Source organism: Pleurodeles waltl, chromosome 9 (assembly GCF_031143425.1).
Source record: "Pleurodeles waltl isolate 20211129_DDA chromosome 9, aPleWal1.hap1.20221129, whole genome shotgun sequence".
NCBI classification, from domain to species: Eukaryota; Metazoa; Chordata; class Amphibia; order Caudata; family Salamandridae; genus Pleurodeles; species Pleurodeles waltl.
The window spans coordinates 296,498,497-296,516,280 of record NC_090448.1 but is presented as its reverse complement, the minus strand read 5'-3'; the positions used below and the strand labels follow the sequence as shown (position 1 = coordinate 296,516,280).

Sequence of the window (17,784 nt, the reverse complement as noted above, 5' to 3'; positions counted from 1 at the left end):
GGGATCATGGGGCTTCTCCTTCCCCCACAGATAGATGGCAGGAGTTGCGCTTTTGTTCCACCCTTGCCGAAGCCTTCGCAGTGGAAGCTGGGGGGTCATTGGCCCTATAGGACGTTAAATAAACAAGAGAACATGTAGAGGCTACAGGCATGTTTATGCACTAGGCCAGGGTGTGTAACGTCAGAACTTTGCACTACTAGGCTTGTATACCTCTCTTCTTTTCTGTTTCATCATAATAATATAATTATTAGTACATACTATTATCATGAATTACAATTAAAAGTTAGCTCCGACACATTTCCTCAAGCACACCACCGCCATTCCTAAACATGAACATGGCGTAAATGTCGCACTTTCCTCCACAACATGCCATGGAATGTTTTGTATGTAACATTCGAAGAAGAACCCCTCTCCACAACAAAAGGCTGGCTCGGCATACACATGCACCATTTCAACATCATTTACATGTGAATACTTGTTATTTATTAGCATGCGGCCAGAGCTTAATTTGTAAATAAAAACATGTCTCTGCCCAAAGCTCTCCTCTAAAACATGCGATTGCTGCAATTAAATGTGCGAGCACTGAGTACTAAGGCAACGTAATCCTAAAACAATGTCGGGCCTCTTTAATCCATTTACAGCCTAGCCTCTCATGTTCCCTCAGCTCACTCTTGCACTTACTGCTTTCTCCCTTTGTGACTCTTTACCGTCTTTCTTTACTCCGTCGTTCCTAAATGTGTATTTTGCTTGAAGTAAATGCCTAATGTGAAAAAATAGGTGCCGCTGCATCCCACCGGCTACCACCACCTCAAATTAAGCACTTCTGGTGCATGGCGGTAACACAGCTGCAGAGACTGCCCCTCACCCATCCTCACAAACATATTGAATTACGCTAATTATTGTAGGCCTCCCACACCTTCCCGTTTCCTTCCTCCCAGTGAGCATCTGCAGGACAGAAATTTGCACCTCATCACTTGAAGGCCTCTTGTGTTGCTATTGTTTGATCTCTGCCCATAGGGTCTGCAACCCGATCCTTTCTGCCCCTGTGTTTGGCTCCTCAAGTGTCCTCTTATCTTTTGCTCTCTCTTTCCCTGACACTGCTTTTGCGACCCCTGTCCTCGGAGATGGCAAAATCAGTACCAGGAACGTCCGTGGCTGCGCGTCCTTATGGACAGACTGTGGACCTTTGCTTTCCTAGTTTTTTCCCCCGTTTTTTATTACACTAATAGTAAATAATCGTGAAATAATTCGCGCCGTTCTAAATTTAAAAATAAAGCGAGCGCAAGGAATGTGTACACCAAGAATACTACTTTTAATGTAGAATTATGTTTAGTTAGCCCGAGAAAAAGTATTGTTGAGCGAACCTATGTATGGTTCTGCCAGACAAAAAAAACGCATATAGCGCAATCTACCATTTCCTTGATATGTAGCCACTGATGACACGTCAATTATTACCATTAGTCTGGAGAAGGATTTTTACATCTTAATAGTTAGGGGCCGCAAAGTTAACCCGTTCCTGCCGGTAACCCAGTAATCAGGCTAGCACCAGGTGGGCTAATGAAACACAGGCACAGGGAGATATAACCGGAAGAGGAGCATCTCTCTGGAGCAGAGTGAGGAAATGGGGAGCACATTCTGCTCCCTGGATGCACCTGTCCCAGTGATGTGCTGTTAGGGACGATCCCTTCAGAGACGGAGCTCAAGGAGGCCTGTGCATCCAACATCAATCACACCAAATAAAAGCTCAGCTCCTCCAGTGCACTTCTTATTAAAGGTCCGCTGCAGCCACGCTAATGCCGCAGTAGGGTATAGCAATTTAGCGCCCACAATGCACCTCAGTCCACCTACTATCCAGTAGTGGAATTCACGCCGTGTTTGGCCAAGACACAATAATCCCGACCTCCCGCACCTCAGATATTCCGGTTCTGAACTCTAACCAACGCTCCACCAACGCACCTCAACCCTGTCCAGCAGCATCAACACTGTTCTATTTCTGTGACCCAAAATGCAGCCTGCAAAGACACCCAGTCCACAAATTCGGCAAGATATCCTATTCAGGTATTATAAACCCACATAGCTCCAACAGTTAAATAAACCACATCACCTTCGGCTCTCACAATATACGTCATGCATTCTTTACTAATTAAAACTTGGATTTGCACAGCTCTTTGTCACACTTCAATCCACCACTACACTAGGAATCAGACATAGTTCTGACAATAAACCTAACCTCTGACCTGCCTTAATACTGTGAATGACACACAGATCATAGCTCTTTGGTCACAACCTGCTATTCACATACGAGGAACACCACCTGGATACCCTCACAGGTGAGAAGCAGAGCTCTATAAATCCGCCTTACACGCCACTCCATAATACATCACTCTACTTAGCTTTTCGATATTTCACTCAGTGCCCCTTTAAACCAATAACTTTTAGCCATACTAAATAGCAGCCACACTAAAATACAACATATCTAAAACATATTGGGAAAGCCATCGTCGAGACCGACTGGCTATGTCAATGCTTGTTATATTTCTAATACACACATGATTTTGGTTTTCTCTCCCCCTGAGTTACAGTGGTTACCTCTCTATTTTATTTATTCTGCAGAAGTTGATCTGTTAATTGCCCTACAAGAAGGCAAATATGATCCATTAGCGGCTGAGATGAAACACTACCAAGAGGATTCTGAGGGCTCCCTAGAACAAGACCTCATGTACACCCTCAATTCTAGCGACCAGCAATCTGTGAATAGAGTCCAGGCTGGGGCCCTGGGACCCTTTACTCAATGTGCTGGTCTGACAACAGGGCTGGATCACTCAACTTCCCCTTATGGAAGATTAAGTAATTCCCACCCCTAGGCCCCTCAAAGCTAAGTCGAAGATCCCTACATTCTGAAACATTTGAAAAACTATCTGATACAGTGACGGGAGATCAAGGTTACAGTGCCCCTCCGTTGGATATTTTTTTTCCTTCTGAGCCTCCCTCCAAGACTGATTCATTTGGAGATTCAAATTCAACTTATTCCAGTGATAGAGACCGAGCAGATGAGCCTGGGCCAAGCAAGAAAACGCATTCTGAAAGACAAAGTGATTCCTCTATGACCACTAAACCCTTAAAGCTGTTGGATTTCGAGACTGAGGACATTGTGCACCCCCAGTCATCTAGCTTGGTCCCTCCCCAAGAGGTAGCAGACTACTTATAACCCGATACTAGGCAAAGGTTTGAAAAGAAGGTCCCAGCTCAGAATGCCCCAGGCAAGATCTTCCTTGCAAAGTTACTGAGAGCCCGGTGGTAGACCCTATGATTGTCACTTACATGAAAAAATATTCTAAAGACCCTAATAAAGGTCACAACAGAGCTTGGCACAATTGCCAACACAAATTGCTCGATTTATCTGGCCCTCTGATGAAAATACTCGAGCTTGCTTTTCAAGCAAAGCACATTTTACTCCCATAGACCACAGATGTCCTGATTGGCTGGGATCAGTGAGCAGTATGTCACCTGGGGAACGCACATTGTTCTATTGCAATGGAACACAAATGATCTATTTTGATGCATATTGACACTAAATTGACACTAACAAATTAACAGCATCTGCGGCCGATCCTGAAGCCCAAGGCCTCCTTTTTTGGTGGATCTTTGGTTGGTATCCACCCATAGTACTCTGGAAAAGGAGCAACTTTCCATTAAGAAGGTCTTTAAATAGACACTTTTTTGGCAGAGTCAAGCAATGCTGTGGGCACTCATCAGGCCATGGATTCTATCAGAGGTCCCAGAGAGAGTACTTTCCACATGGCCGTGGAGGATGGCAGGACTCCACCTTCGGCTCCACGTTCTACTCCTCTGCTCCTGGAGAGAGAAACTGCTTCCACAGAGGACAACACAGGAGTTCGCAAAGCTTCAGCCAGGATTGTGGACTTACAGGTGAAAGTTATTCCTCTTTCCGAGGTGACTTTAGTGGGCAGAACTCATCTCTTTTTACACATCTAGCATCTTTTAACACAGGATCTGTGGGTTCTCGAGTCGGTGCAGGGATACAAACTAGAGTTTAGACACCTCTCACCAGATATATACACACCACAAGAAATGTATTTTTCCCAAAAAGGACAGACTTCCATTTCCTCAGAGATTCAGACTCTCTTAGAAAAACATGCAATTTGCAATTCTGACCCTCATCACAACGGCTTCATAAGTACCATCTTTTTGGTGGAGATGAAAGGGGGTGGTTCGCATCTAGTCCTGAACCTAAATGATTTCAGCGCCTGGATCACATATAGGCAGTTCAAGATGGAGGGAATCCATCTTCTAGGAGATATTCTTCAAGCCAGTGACTGGATGGTCCGTTGGACCTCAAAGACTCTTACTTGATGATTCCCATCTTTCTTCCACATCGCCGATCCTTGCAATTCATGTGGCAAGGCCGCTGTTTCGAATTCAAGGTGCTTCCTTTTGGATTTTCCTCTGTTCCTTGGTGTTTCACCAAGATCCTGAGACCAGTGTTGGAGTCGCTGCGAACGAGATATGGGTTTCATAATAAATGTACAAAAGTCACTCTAACCCCTCTCAGCATATGGAATTTCAAGGGTTCCATATACACTACTATTACAGCTTGTTCTGCCTTCTCAGAAGATTTGGACGATTAAGAGCGAGTTGAGGTCTGCTATCTGCAGCCCGACTATATTGTTGAGGTCTGTGGCTCGGATCATGGGTCTTCTGCCTTCCTCGATTCAGGCCATCTTTCTGGGACCCCTTCACTGCAGGGTTCTCCAATGATTCAAAATTCTACACCTGCGGAAGAGTCTCAAGTACTCGGACCAATTCACTTTGAGGGACGAAGCCAAGACGCAGATGGTATGGTGGCTCAACCACATGGAGTCTTGGAACGGCAGGGTGATCTTTGGCATTTCCCCAGAAACCATCATAGAATCGGAAGCCAGCATTTGGGGCTGGGCAGCAACATGCTGTCCAATTTCCACAGGGGGCCTATAGTCAGAATTAGAATTGAACCTCCACCTCAAGGTTCCTTTGCCATCAAGACTGCTGCATCTTGCTGAGGATGGACAACATCTTGACAGTGGGGTATATCAACCAACTAGGCAGGATGAAATCTCAGCTCCTGGCAGAGACTGCTAGAGACTTTTGACACTTTTGTCACGGGATTTTGGTCATGACAGAATATCTTCCAGGCCAGTGGAACTCAATAGCGGATAGGAATGTTTGATACCTCAGAAATTTCAGCGATTGCAGCCTTCATCCAAAGATCTTCTTCGCCATCAATCATCTGTGGGGGTCTATGTAAGGTGGATCAGTTTGCTTCTCGCCTTAACTGTCAGATTTCTGTCTTTTTCAGTTGGTGCCCGGCTACAGAGGCCCAAGCAGCGGATGTGTTTCTCCAGGATCGGTCTCCCTTACAGGATTATGCGCTCCCTCCGTTCATTATGATCCCATGAGTTCTTCCTCAAGTGCGACCTCAGAAAGGGGAGATACTTCATGTGACTCTGCTTTGGAAAGCAAGCCTTGGTTCCCAGTATTTCTGGTGTTGTCTTGTGACCCCTCCAGTGATGAGACTGTTCCGTCAGAACTTATTGTTAGACCCAGTAGGTCCACCTCATCCACTGATCCACTCGAGACAACTGTCGCTAGTGCCATGGAGGATTTCGGAAGAGACTGAGGCCCTCATTACAACCCTGACGGTCGGTGTAGAAGTGGCGGTAATACCGCCAACAGGCCGGTGGAAAAAAATGGAATTACAAGCATGGCGGTTACCGCCATGCAAAACTGCCACTTCTACACTGCAACCGCCAGGGTGGTAACAACCGCTGGGCTGGAGACTTCGGTCTCCAACCCGGCGGCCTTCACTAGAACGCCGGCAGTATCAGGACCCCGCATACCACCATGGATTTCGTGGGGTTTTGTACCGCCACTAAATCCATGGCCGTAGGCACTATCAGTGCCATGGAATAAGTTCCCTGCCACTGATAGGGGTCTCTCCCTCCCCTGAGTCCTCCCCCAACACCCACAAACCCCCTACCACCCACCAAAGGTGGCAGGACCCCACTTCCCCCACACAGAAACATCTACACACACACCCCCCTACACGCACGCTCACACCACTCATACACATACACCCACACAGACATATACGCACACATTTCCCATACACACAACACCCCCTGCATGCATACACGCACTCACACAGCCCCTCTACACACTCACACGCACACCCCCATGCACGCACACAACACCCCCCCTCCCCTAACGGACGATCACCTTACCTGGTCCGGTGATCCTCTGGGAGGGAACAGGATCCATGGGGGCTGCTCCGCCACCAGCACCCTGTCACAAGAACACCGCCACGCCGAATTCTGGGACGTTATTCAGTGGCTGGGGTTCTGATGACATGGCGGTGGAGGTGGAGCAGCCTCCACTTCACCGCCGACCGCCAGTATGGCTGCTGGTGGCTCCCAGCCGGATAAAGGGCGGAGGGCTGCTAGCAGTCATGATACGGTTGGCGGAAGACCGGCACCACAGGCGGTCTTCAGCCCGGAATAACCTCGGCAGTCTTTTAAAAAGACAGCCGAGGTTAGAATGAGGGCCTGAGTTTGCGAGACATTTTGCGAATCGCTACTTCCTACATCAGACGAGCCTGGTTTGATAGCAACCACAAACATTATGCTTTGGTTTGGAGACGGTGGGGTGTGTGGTGCAGTGAACGGAGTGTTGATCCCATAGGGTTGTACTGCTGTTTGGTGATCAACTGCTTGTCTTTGTTAGCGACCTCTGGATTGGCTTACATATCAACTTCAAGTCGGCTCTCGGTTGGACATCTCCTAGGTGATGAAAAAACAGTCGCAGACACCTAGCAGTATGCAAACTCTTGCAGGGAATTAGGATATCCAATCTCCCTTCAACCTAGGTATTCAGTGTTATTGGATGCAAATATTGCCCTCGATTTCCTTGACTGTTGGCCTGACAATAAATACTTTTCCTGCAAGCAACTGTCGTCTTAACTCACTATGTTGCTCTGCTTGATATCTGGTAAAAGGGTTTCGGAGGTTCGAGCCTTTAATCTCTCTGGTAGAGTTTTCTCTCGAGAGGGAGTTACTTTTCTATTACCAGACAGACAAAATTAAATTCCAGATTAGTTTCTTAGCTGGCGTTTCCAGATAACGCAAAATTATGTGTTGTTCAATGTCTGAAAGCATGCGAAGCATGTACTAGCGAATTTCGGCTAGATCTGAGGGGTCAACTGTTGATTGCTTTACATCAACCGCTTAAACTATGGGCAACTGCCACCTTAGCCAAATGGATGAGTAGGCTCTTAGCAGAGGCAGGTATTGATTGGTGCTCACTCGAGTGATGGAATCCAAGTCTTTTGCCTTGGGTTCCCATTTAGATGACATTCTTAGAGCAGCTGGTAAGGTCCTCGAAATCAACTTTTAAGACTTTTTTATTACAAACCTATTGTTGATGTTGCGTCATTGGTGGCAGCACAGCTTTAAACAAACATAAACGGAGCCTCCAATCCTGATAAAAATGTTCAATTCCATTTAGGACACAAGGCAGGGATTATTCAACCTTGTCTTGTAGTTACGTATGCATGTTTAATAATTGTGACTATGTAATGTATGAATATATCCTATGATTGCATTGTTTTATTTATCTACCTTGTTTATGAAGATTGGTTAGTATATTGATTCTAAAGGGACAGAATTTATTGCTTGGTAGTCTCATTTTTCCTGCAGGAAACAACAAGAAGCACTCCTGAAGCAAGTTGATGTCGAGCGTTTGCTGGTTGATAACATATACAAGGATGATCATCCAGTCCTTGTTGAGAGACATTTTTTTCTTCATGAAAAGCTGAGTTTGGAACAGTTAGAAAGTTTGATGAATCTTGTTTCTAAAATTGTGGGTCTTGATTACTTTAGCAAAGAAGGAGGACCTAAAATGGTGTTGACATCTATTATAGGGCTGGCTTCATGGTGACTGGAGCATGTGACTATTGATATGTTATGAGGTTCATGTGAAATGTAGTTTTTTATTGTTCCTTATCGTAATTGGCTGCTGATAAAAAATGCAGTAAAGACAGAGAAGCATAATCCTCGCCTCAGTGTCCTTAATAGAATTGAAAATTCTTATCTCGAACACTAGAACATTTTTTATTCACTAATATGTGTGCTAACCATCAAACACTCAGTGAGAAACTCCAAACATTTAATAAACATAAAAGAGCAGATGTCAATCAACTCTTACACGTTATTATTCCAAGTGAAGTAAAAATACCACTTATTAGAGAAGGCTGATTGGACATGACAAGTATCTCTTAAGGTTGCAGCTCTTATTGCTGTTTAGGTTCATTATGGAATTGTTTTTTTAATATATTTTTTAATTCATCTGTTAGTTTTGCTACCACTAAAAAAAAAAAGATGGAAAATGCCATGATCCGCTGCCCAGGTGCATCTTGCAGCAATGAGAGGCCACTGTTACTGAGTGCTGCAATGGCAACTTCTTCTGTTACTATGTAACACATAGTGCTAGGCACTAAGTAAATATTCTGGGACCAGGTAGAGAGGGTTTGGTAAGCATATCATTCTAGTTCACCTCTCCTCGACTTGGGTACAGTTCACACTCTAACTCACTGCCTTGGGCAGCACATCTCCCTTAGAGCCACAGCTAATTGTTACAAAATTAGAGGACTCTAAGAGCTTCATTATGTGTGGCAAAGCATTGCATTTTAGTGTGGTGAAAATTGACTCTCAAATGCAATATGCGCAGGGCCACTGGAATTATGCAATTGTGCAGAAGCAGTGATTTTTCCATAATTATAGATCTGACGCATTTGCCACCTAACCCATCATTTACCGCAGACCCTGCAGATTTTAACAAAAAAAAAATGTTTCTAGCTGAAACGGTTCAAAAGTTACTAATAATGCAGTGACTTGCTGCTGTCCAGTGGAAGGCCCTTTGCAAAGGTTGATAGGTCGCCTTTCTGTAGGCTTATTCCTATATTTAAGTGTTAGAAAGGTATCAATAAGGGTGGAACTAATACCCAGACAGTGTGAACAAGTTTCAAAATGACAAAATAATGAGGTGATGCCATCACAAAATGTGCCACATAATCTGCACAATATCCGTTTTCCTGCCATATAATTTAGTTAACCCAGCTGCATAAATTGGCTGTGTTGCATAATTACATTGGCCCTGATTATGCTATCTTGCAATGCTTGGCACTAGTCAGAAGTCTATATCACTGGTTCCCAACCTTGTGATTTCTGTGTACCCCCACTTTATCATTACTGGGACTTGAGGACCACTACTGAATCATTATTGTAATCCGGGGAGACCCCCACGCACACTGAGTCATTACTGAAGGCAGGGGACCTAGGCTGTTAATATTATTTAATTTTTTAAGCAGTCGTGGACCCCCGGAGGAGACGTCGCGAACCCCCGGTGTCCCCCGACCACAGGTTGGAAACCACTGGTCTATATTACACACAACAGTAATTTGTAACCTACACATTACATGTGCTTCTCCGAAGCACATACACCAACCTTCAGGGCTATTTTTATCTTACCAGTCTCATACCCTGAAACATGAATCTCTTAAGCAAGTGCATTCAGCCAGTACGCACAATTAAAATGCAATATATGTGTATCCAATAAAGACAGTTGATTTTCTACCACTATTCTAAGTTTTCTTTTTCCTTCAAGTTAGGTTGTGAACAAAAATACACAATATAAATTTCATCGAACGGTTACTCGTTACTCCTCCCTGCGAAACACTCGAGGGGCCAAAGGTTTTCAGTTTCCAGGTGCGATCTGCAACAAGAATCTGCTGCATTGATAGCTTTTAAGTCTGCCACGCAGTCAGTTAAGTAAAGCTCATGCGAACTCTTCGACTCTAAACTGCGGAAAAGTAGATGGAGCGAGCAGAGTCTGAACAGACTGAATGAGGACTCAGGAAGGCATTCTTTGACGTTTAAGTAAGGCATATGGTCCACATGAGGTAAATCTCTTCAGTACCCTTTACGTGCCTTATTTGGCCTTGCTTTACCTTAATGACATCTCTCACCCACCAAGTCTCCACTCTGAGGTCCGATCAGCGAATCACAAACCCGGCAGCCGGCTGCGCGTCAATGACATCTTCTAGTTCTAAGATGGCCGACACTTTACAACGTTAGAGATGAAAAACGGACACAAACACACATCGGTTAGACTGTGGATGTCCGTCTTTTCTTTCCTTTATATTCACGCTCACAGTTGGATAGTCAAACGTCTTGAAACTAGAGCATTTTGTTTCAATGACAATCGAAGTTTCGGAAAACGTGTATAGAATAACAAACAAGCAGTGTCTGCACAAAACCTAGAAGTCTGGAATAACCATACCTGTCTTTATCATAGATTTTTCAATGCATGGAAAAACACGAACCCCTCCGTTCTGAATCTAATCGAGTCACTCAGGAAGTATTGGAGGATGAGTACCTGCGCTTCTCTTCAAAATCTTTAGGTGGCACTGTCGCCATAAAGAACTCGCAAATTTATAATAATTCCAGATTCATTGCAACATGTTTTTGAGGCACATAGTTTCTGTTTACTGGTGTTAGCGCGCCCTCGGCTTATCTATTTTTAGTGATGATAGTACGCTGACGGCATCGCTTAAGGTCCATGAACCTTTTGACTCGTTTACATTTTATTGAAGCCTCTAGGTGTAGAGCACAACAACATCAAACAATGCACATCATTAGAGAGTTAGTAAAGAACTCATAATGACCCATTTGGTCATGAATAACCACAACATTGGTATTGTAGTGTCCTGCTGGACACGTTCTAGTGTTTCTGCCAGCCACTCTGCTGAGGGCTGGTCTTACATGTATACCCCACACCCACCCAACACAGGCATCACCAGTCAGGTGACCCTGCCAATAAAAGGGGCGGGGTGCACATGCCCGTGGCCAGTTCCTACTACCCAGCTACTGTGTCAGCGTCTCTTTTTTCAGTAGCATGAGGGCCTAGGGCCCCCAACACTACAGTGGCGACTAGTGGGTCCAATCCCACGTGGCCGCAAAGAGCATCTTCTACGATGTGCTGGGGGGAGAAGAAGGCCGTCTCAGCCCCAGCTCTGCCTGTGCACGGAAGGTGGCAGGTGCTGGAAAACCACTATGCAGCTACAGAGCATCTCGCAGCACTGCCAAAACGGCTGTAGTTGCTGAAAATTAGGAGAAGTGCTACGTTGCTAAAAAGCACCCACCAGGCGGTGTGGCGACCACAGCACTGCCAAGGCGGCTGTGATTGTCGTGAACAGGATGGTGCTGTTGTGCACCGAAAGAAGCATGCACTAATGCCCAAGGCCGCCCCCCCTGTGTCGATTGAAGGGCGGCCCACAGCCTGTGGGAAGGCTGTCGGGGCCGCGCATAATATGCGCATACAGTGCTGTCGCACACCGTGAAGAACTGAAGGGCACCAAGCAATGACTGGGGGCCCCGCCCCCAAGAAGGTAATGCGGTCCGCAGCATGTGCCATTCTGCTGCGGCTGCACACAAAGGAAATGTTGCCGCCACGTACCACTAAACAAAAATAAGAGAAAATGTCCAGGGTCACCCCCCCATTCAAAGGATAAGGAAAGCTGCAGCAAACATAATGGTGCTGTTTCGCACCCAGGAAAAATGCCTGAGCTGCCCCCCACCCCCCTTGTTAGATATAGCGCTCCCACAAGGTGTGAGAATGCTGCTGGGGCTGCGCATAAGCAGTAAAAATGGGGCTGACCTGCACCGAAGCGAGGAATAAAGAAAAGAGCCCAGGACCGCGCACCCCCTTTAAAAAAAAACAAAAAAAACAAATAACTGCGTGGATAGAAGGAGAGAGGTGCTGACACGCACTGAGAATGAGAATTAAAGTGCCCAGTACCAACCCCCTCCCTCACTGAACTCCGTGCTGTTTACCCCTTTTTCCACAAGGCTGTGCCGTTTGGAATAAAAAATGGACAGAAAGAAAATGAAGAGAAGAGAGAAAAGTGAGAACAACAAGAATAAAATAAGACTTATCTACAGCTCCTGCAGCCCCCTATGGCCTGACAAACTCCTTCTGGAAGCATGGCCCCTCACCGGCATCTGTTTGGACAAACGAGGCCGGTAGGAGGAACGACTGTCTTTCCAGCTGAAAAAAAGTGCACTAGTGGCATCTAGTGGCCAAAGTAGGTTCTGCATCCTTGTTTCTGTTTTACCAGGGAAACAAGCTGGGTTGAAGAAAAGTATACAGCTGCACCCCAGAGAGTGACTGTACCGGACCAACAGCGTGCCCGCGGACAGAAACGGCGCAGAAGACGGAAACAGTGGAGAAGATGGAAGCGACGCAGACGACGCTGCACAGGGAAGGAGAGGACTGCAGCTGTCCCAGCGAAGCTGCAACGGTGAAGAATGGACGTAAGTGCCACGTGAGGCACAAAGAGAGCGTGCAAGGCCTGTGCAGCCCCTTGCGGCAGTCCACCGCCACCACCGAAAGAAAGCCACATGCCCAAGCCGTGCTGGACATCACAGCAGGATAAGAAAGGGACATGCCAGGCGTTAACAAAGGACGCCCAGGAGTGAAAAAAAAGAGACTGTCACATGCGCAGAGAGCTGCGCCAGAGAAGCGAAGAGATGGAGGAAGAGAGCGGTGACCATCCTGCCAGGGAGTGGTCCACCAACAGGATCCGGGAACGGACCAGACCGGGAGAGGTCTTCCAGATGAGCGGATCATGCGACCGAGCAAGATGCACCAGCGGAGTTGCAGTGATAGGCCCATGTGACGCAGCATGTGACCTGTGGCACGAGGCCACATCGAGGACAAAGAGTAAGATGCACCGGCAGAGGTTCAGCGCAAGGTCCATGTGATGCAACATGCGACGTGTGGCATGACGCCAGACCAAGGAGGTCTCTACTTTATTTATGTAACTCAATTCTATACTAAATGTAGCTTTGCGACTGCCATCAGTAGGCCCTTTTGATCGGCATCGGCATCTTCCGGATTAGCTTCTACTAGACAGTGGTTACAAAGATGTGGTCATATTCTTGTCTTACGCCATTTTCCTCGAAAGAAAAACATTTTATCAATACATGCACTGAACAAGATTTTGATTCAAACAAAAGAAGTTTGTTATTCAGTGGGCGTGAGCACATAGAATTGATACTTTAACTAGAACTTTGGCAGTAAGATAACTTCTCGCTGTGGCCATGTTCAGCGTCAGGCCCAGCAGAAAACAAGAAATACTCATATTATTATTTCAGTTAATAAACTAAACAGAAAACTATTCTTAAAGGAATAGACATTTTAATACAACATTAGTACATTATTTCCAGAGTGCATGTGCAGGCCTTCCACTCGATGGTGGCCAATCAAGAATCACACAAAAATATATGTAAAAATTATTATGGTTGATATCAGTGTTCACAATCCCTCCTCTGATGACTATATATGTCATCACACTTACATCTTCAAATAAATATATCTATTTAGTTGCCTGATTTTCAAAATTTAGTTTCCCTCACGGTTTTCTAAATTTTCTTCTTCTTTGAATTTTCCCTACATAATTTTTATAATTGAAATTCTACCCTCATCTGTTTCTTTTTTAATTTTATGTTTTTGATCACATTATACAATTCACATAAACCCCATATTCCAATTAGACAAATCACAATAATCAAACTCCCTTGTAATATTTGCATTAACATTACTTTTCCCAAGTTGCCAAGCCACTTTACCCATAGCTGCCATCCCTTTGCCAGCGTTTTTCCAAACAATGAGCTCTGTTAATTCTTTTTATTCAGTTTTATCTTTTATTATATTGTTAACCAAGCCCCTAACTGCTTTACTATTGTCCGGTATATAGGAACAACAATGACACAGACCGAGCAATTTACAAATTCTGCCCTCCTTCACTAAGAGGATGTCTAACGCAAGACAGTTCTGAAGAGGCATAGATCTTACTGCAGCCATCTCTGTGTCCAAAATGATAATGGCTCCTAAATAACTTGTCATCATGTTATCTACACCTGTAGACAAATGTCGAATTTGAATAGAATTCAGAACAACTCCCACTATAGTAATTATTGCTCCAAATATGTCTCCAGCAATGCCAGAAACTGATTCTCGCTTTTGTCTCTTCAGTTGCAATTCAGCAATTTTATAAAATTTACTCAAGTCATCAAGTTGGTACATTTTTGGGAAAACTATTCACAAATAACATGTGCCATACCATCCTTTAGGAAGACCTTAATATGCATTTGTCCCACAGATGTAACAGACCCCAGGCACTGGCGGATCCTCACCACTAAGCATAAATGTCCACTTGTACTCAAACAAAAATGCATGTCTGCATTCACTCGTTCCACAAATATTTTATGAACCCTAGATTGTGGCCTATATATACAAAGCTTACCTACATGTTGTGCATCTAAAGTTAGTCTTCCTTGTTTAGTAATGTCAGTGTATGCAGAGTCATTCTCAAGTCTACGTGGAACTAATCCCTTATCTACCTTGGCTTTTATCGCCCTTCTCCTATCTTCGGTAAGCAGGTAAGATTATTACGGTGGGCAAAAGCTTTCCCAAAAGTTAGTGTGGGCTCAAAGAAATCCCTCAATATTACTATGTTATTGTCCTTAGCTACCTTATTAAGATCCCTAATTATAGGAACAAAAGAAAACACTACATCAAAATTGGAGCAGAAATATTGGATAGACTTCTGGTTATAAAAATCTTGTTAGTAAAAGACTACAACTGATGCCATAAGTTAGTGGCAAATTGTGATAAGCTATTCCCTCCTCAACAGAGGCTAGAATCTGTGTGCGAACATAACAATCTCTCATACCCATTGTATCAACATACTCATGCAATAGGCAATAGAAGACATTAGAAGAAATTTCCCCATATACATTATCCCCATGCAAGTATTTCTCATCTACTTTAGGTCTATCTATTCCTGACAACGTAGGCACTAACTCTGAAGATGTAGTAGTTGTTTCTGTAGCTATGGTATGGTTGGCTCCATTCTTATCAAAAACAGTCACACCACAATCAATAACAAACAATCACCAAACCAATACCCATATATTTACAGCATCTATCTTTAATGTTCTACTGGTTGTGGTTGTGGTTGCCCATGGTATGTAAAGAATCTGGAATGTAAAAGCAAATAGAAGAATATAGCTAGGCAGCAAAAATCAAAAACTTCCAAAAAGAAAATACAAATCTTAACTCTTCAGTATTCAATCCCTCCTTATTTTTGTTCTCTTTTTTTCATATATTCACAGCTTCATTCACAAAGGGCCCTCTTTGTAAAAAATCAGTAAAGTTGTCAAATTCAGCTTAGCAGCTTGTCAAAAATCATGTTATCAAAGTCTTTTCAATTTCACTTTCTTAGTTTGAAGTTTCTCAACAGTTCAGTTCATCAGCTTTCTTCACTTGCCAAACTATTCACTCGGAATGTCGTTATGAATACAAAAATCTAAAATTCTTCTTGCCATTCCTTGGTAGCTACATATGCCCAATCAGGACCTGAGTATCTTCGATTGGCAACTCTCTTTCTTTTTAATCTTCGATCATCACTTTATTCACCATCACTCAGATCTTCACTTCTGGTTGTATCGACTTCTTCCTGTATAGGTTGCACCAGATTTGTCTTCTTTGATTTTGATCTTGTTTCTGGCCAGTTGTCACCTTTCAGAGGTTTTCCTCGTTAATGCTCTTTTCAGGATTGGACACAAATTCTTCTCCTTTGACGTTCCCGCAACCGGTTCAGGAGGAGTCAAATCCTTTTGGCTCAGATCTGCCTCAGCTCTTTTCCATAAGGGGTCAGTCACTTGCTCAGTCTGGTTTGTCAGGCCATCCGCTTCTGATGACCCCCTCCTCTGAACAGGGTTTCTCTGGACCGGTTCTCTCTCCTGTTCTATGCAGACCGGTTCTTTTACTGTTGCAGTTGAGGACATTGAGGACGTCTCATTCTCATCTACCAGGATTCCTTCCACTTCGTCTGTGACAGTAGTGGGCAAGTCAACTGGAGTCTGTTCAGGTACTGTCTCCAGCTCTTTCTTTCTGCCTTGTTCTCGAATACGTCTAGGTGATAGTATTCTCAATAGTTCTTCATCTTCCTCGGTTGGACTATTCAACTTCAGAGTGTGGCTTGCTTGGATCCAGTTCAGAACTCCTGCACACTTCACAGCTGTGGTAGTGATCAATATCACTTGTCGAGAACCCTTCAACTGAGGCTCCAAACACAATTTTCTCACATGCTTTCAGATCACAACCCCATCACCTGCTTTCAGGTTGTGTTCTTGCCCTTGAGACGGTTGCACTGTAGTAGCTTCCACCTGATGAGAAAGAGACCGGAAAACCAAAATATGGAATCAATTCCCTAAGCAGTAACTTTTCTACTGTGAGACTGTCATTTCTCCTTGCAGTGTAAGACTCAGTCCAATGACTAAAAATGCACACAATCACCAACACATATTTCAAACCCGCACACACAGGTATCTCAATGAAATCCATTTGCATTTTGCTAAATGGTTCTCCAGCCATGCCATTATGTCCCATATTGACTACTGTTCCTTATCCCACGTTCATCTACTGGCAGATGACATATCTGTGGCAAACTGCTTCAGCAACCTGCCTAAATTTTGGATTGAACCAAAACTGCTTGATTAACTGACCATCACATCTCTTCCTACATGTGCTTGACCATGATAGTATTTGGCCATCTGAGTCAGTAGACTATTATGCAGTACTACTTTCCCTTCTCCCGTGACCCATATGTCATTAACCCTTTGGACTCATTTCATTTTAACCCATTCCCTGCGCTCCTCTTTTGGAACATCGTCCTGGAAAGTTTTTAACTCTTCTAAATTGTCAATAATGTGCATTACATAATTTGCATAAATCTCATTGTTTTCCCATTCTCCCTTGTAGGATATGCCGTTCAAGGCACAATACTTTATGACTTGATCCACATATGCATTGCCTAATGACACATAATCCTGTGATCTCTGATGCACACTGCATTGTACCACAGCAATCTTTTCAGGCATTTGAGTCGCTTGTTACAACTCATGAATTCTTTCACCATTTCTTATTGGTGAGCCAGAAACCTCTCTGTGACCATACTTGGCCAAAGTCATGGACAATGCCAAATCCATATTGACTGTCTGTGTAAATAATGACTTTCAACTGATTTGACATGTGGCATGCTCTAGTAAGAGCTACCAGTTCCGCCACTTGTGCATAAAACACTCCTTGAAGCCATGAATCTTCCAGTATGCCAGTGATAGTACACACTGAGTATCCTGCTCTTAATGTGCCCACATTATTTCTCAAGCAGGAACCATCAACAAAAATAATTTGGCAATTCTCTTCCTGGCAAATATCCCTAATATCTCCTCTAGGATTTGTGGACAATCCTGTAATTTCCAGACAGTCATGTTCAGTGTCATCCAATTTTTCAATATCTACATTCTCATTTGGAAGTAAAGTTGATGGGTTAAGTACTGTACATCTTTTGATCGTCACATTAGGTGATCCCAGGATTACTGACTCTTATCTGGTCAACCTAGAGCCGGTCAGATACTGAGAGTTAGACCTAGTGAGCAAAATCTCAATCAAATGAGGTACCATGATAGTGAGAGGACACCACATCACAATACACTCGCTCTGAGTGAGGCGCTGCTCAACTGCTGCAATGGACCGCAAACAATCTGGTAAAGCTGCTGCAACCGGATCCGAAGTGGCTGAAAAATATGCCACCGGGTGATTCAA

The 17,784-nt window shown here is 44.2% G+C and overlaps 1 protein-coding gene across 2 annotated transcripts in view; it reads right to left on the bottom strand.

Moving 5' to 3' along the window:
* The window catches only part of HEMK1 (HemK methyltransferase family member 1), a 150,992-nt gene extending 140,810 nt beyond the window's left edge, over window positions 1–10,182 (bottom strand). The window contains exon 1 of one of the 2 annotated variants that reach the window (XM_069206767.1): window positions 10,083–10,182. The gene's annotated coding sequence lies outside the window, so the exon portion shown is untranslated. Of the gene's footprint in view, window positions 1–10,060 lie in introns of both variants that reach the window. The other variant, XM_069206766.1, reaches the window with a different exon arrangement.
* Between the last annotated feature and the right edge of the window lie 7,602 nt (window positions 10,183–17,784).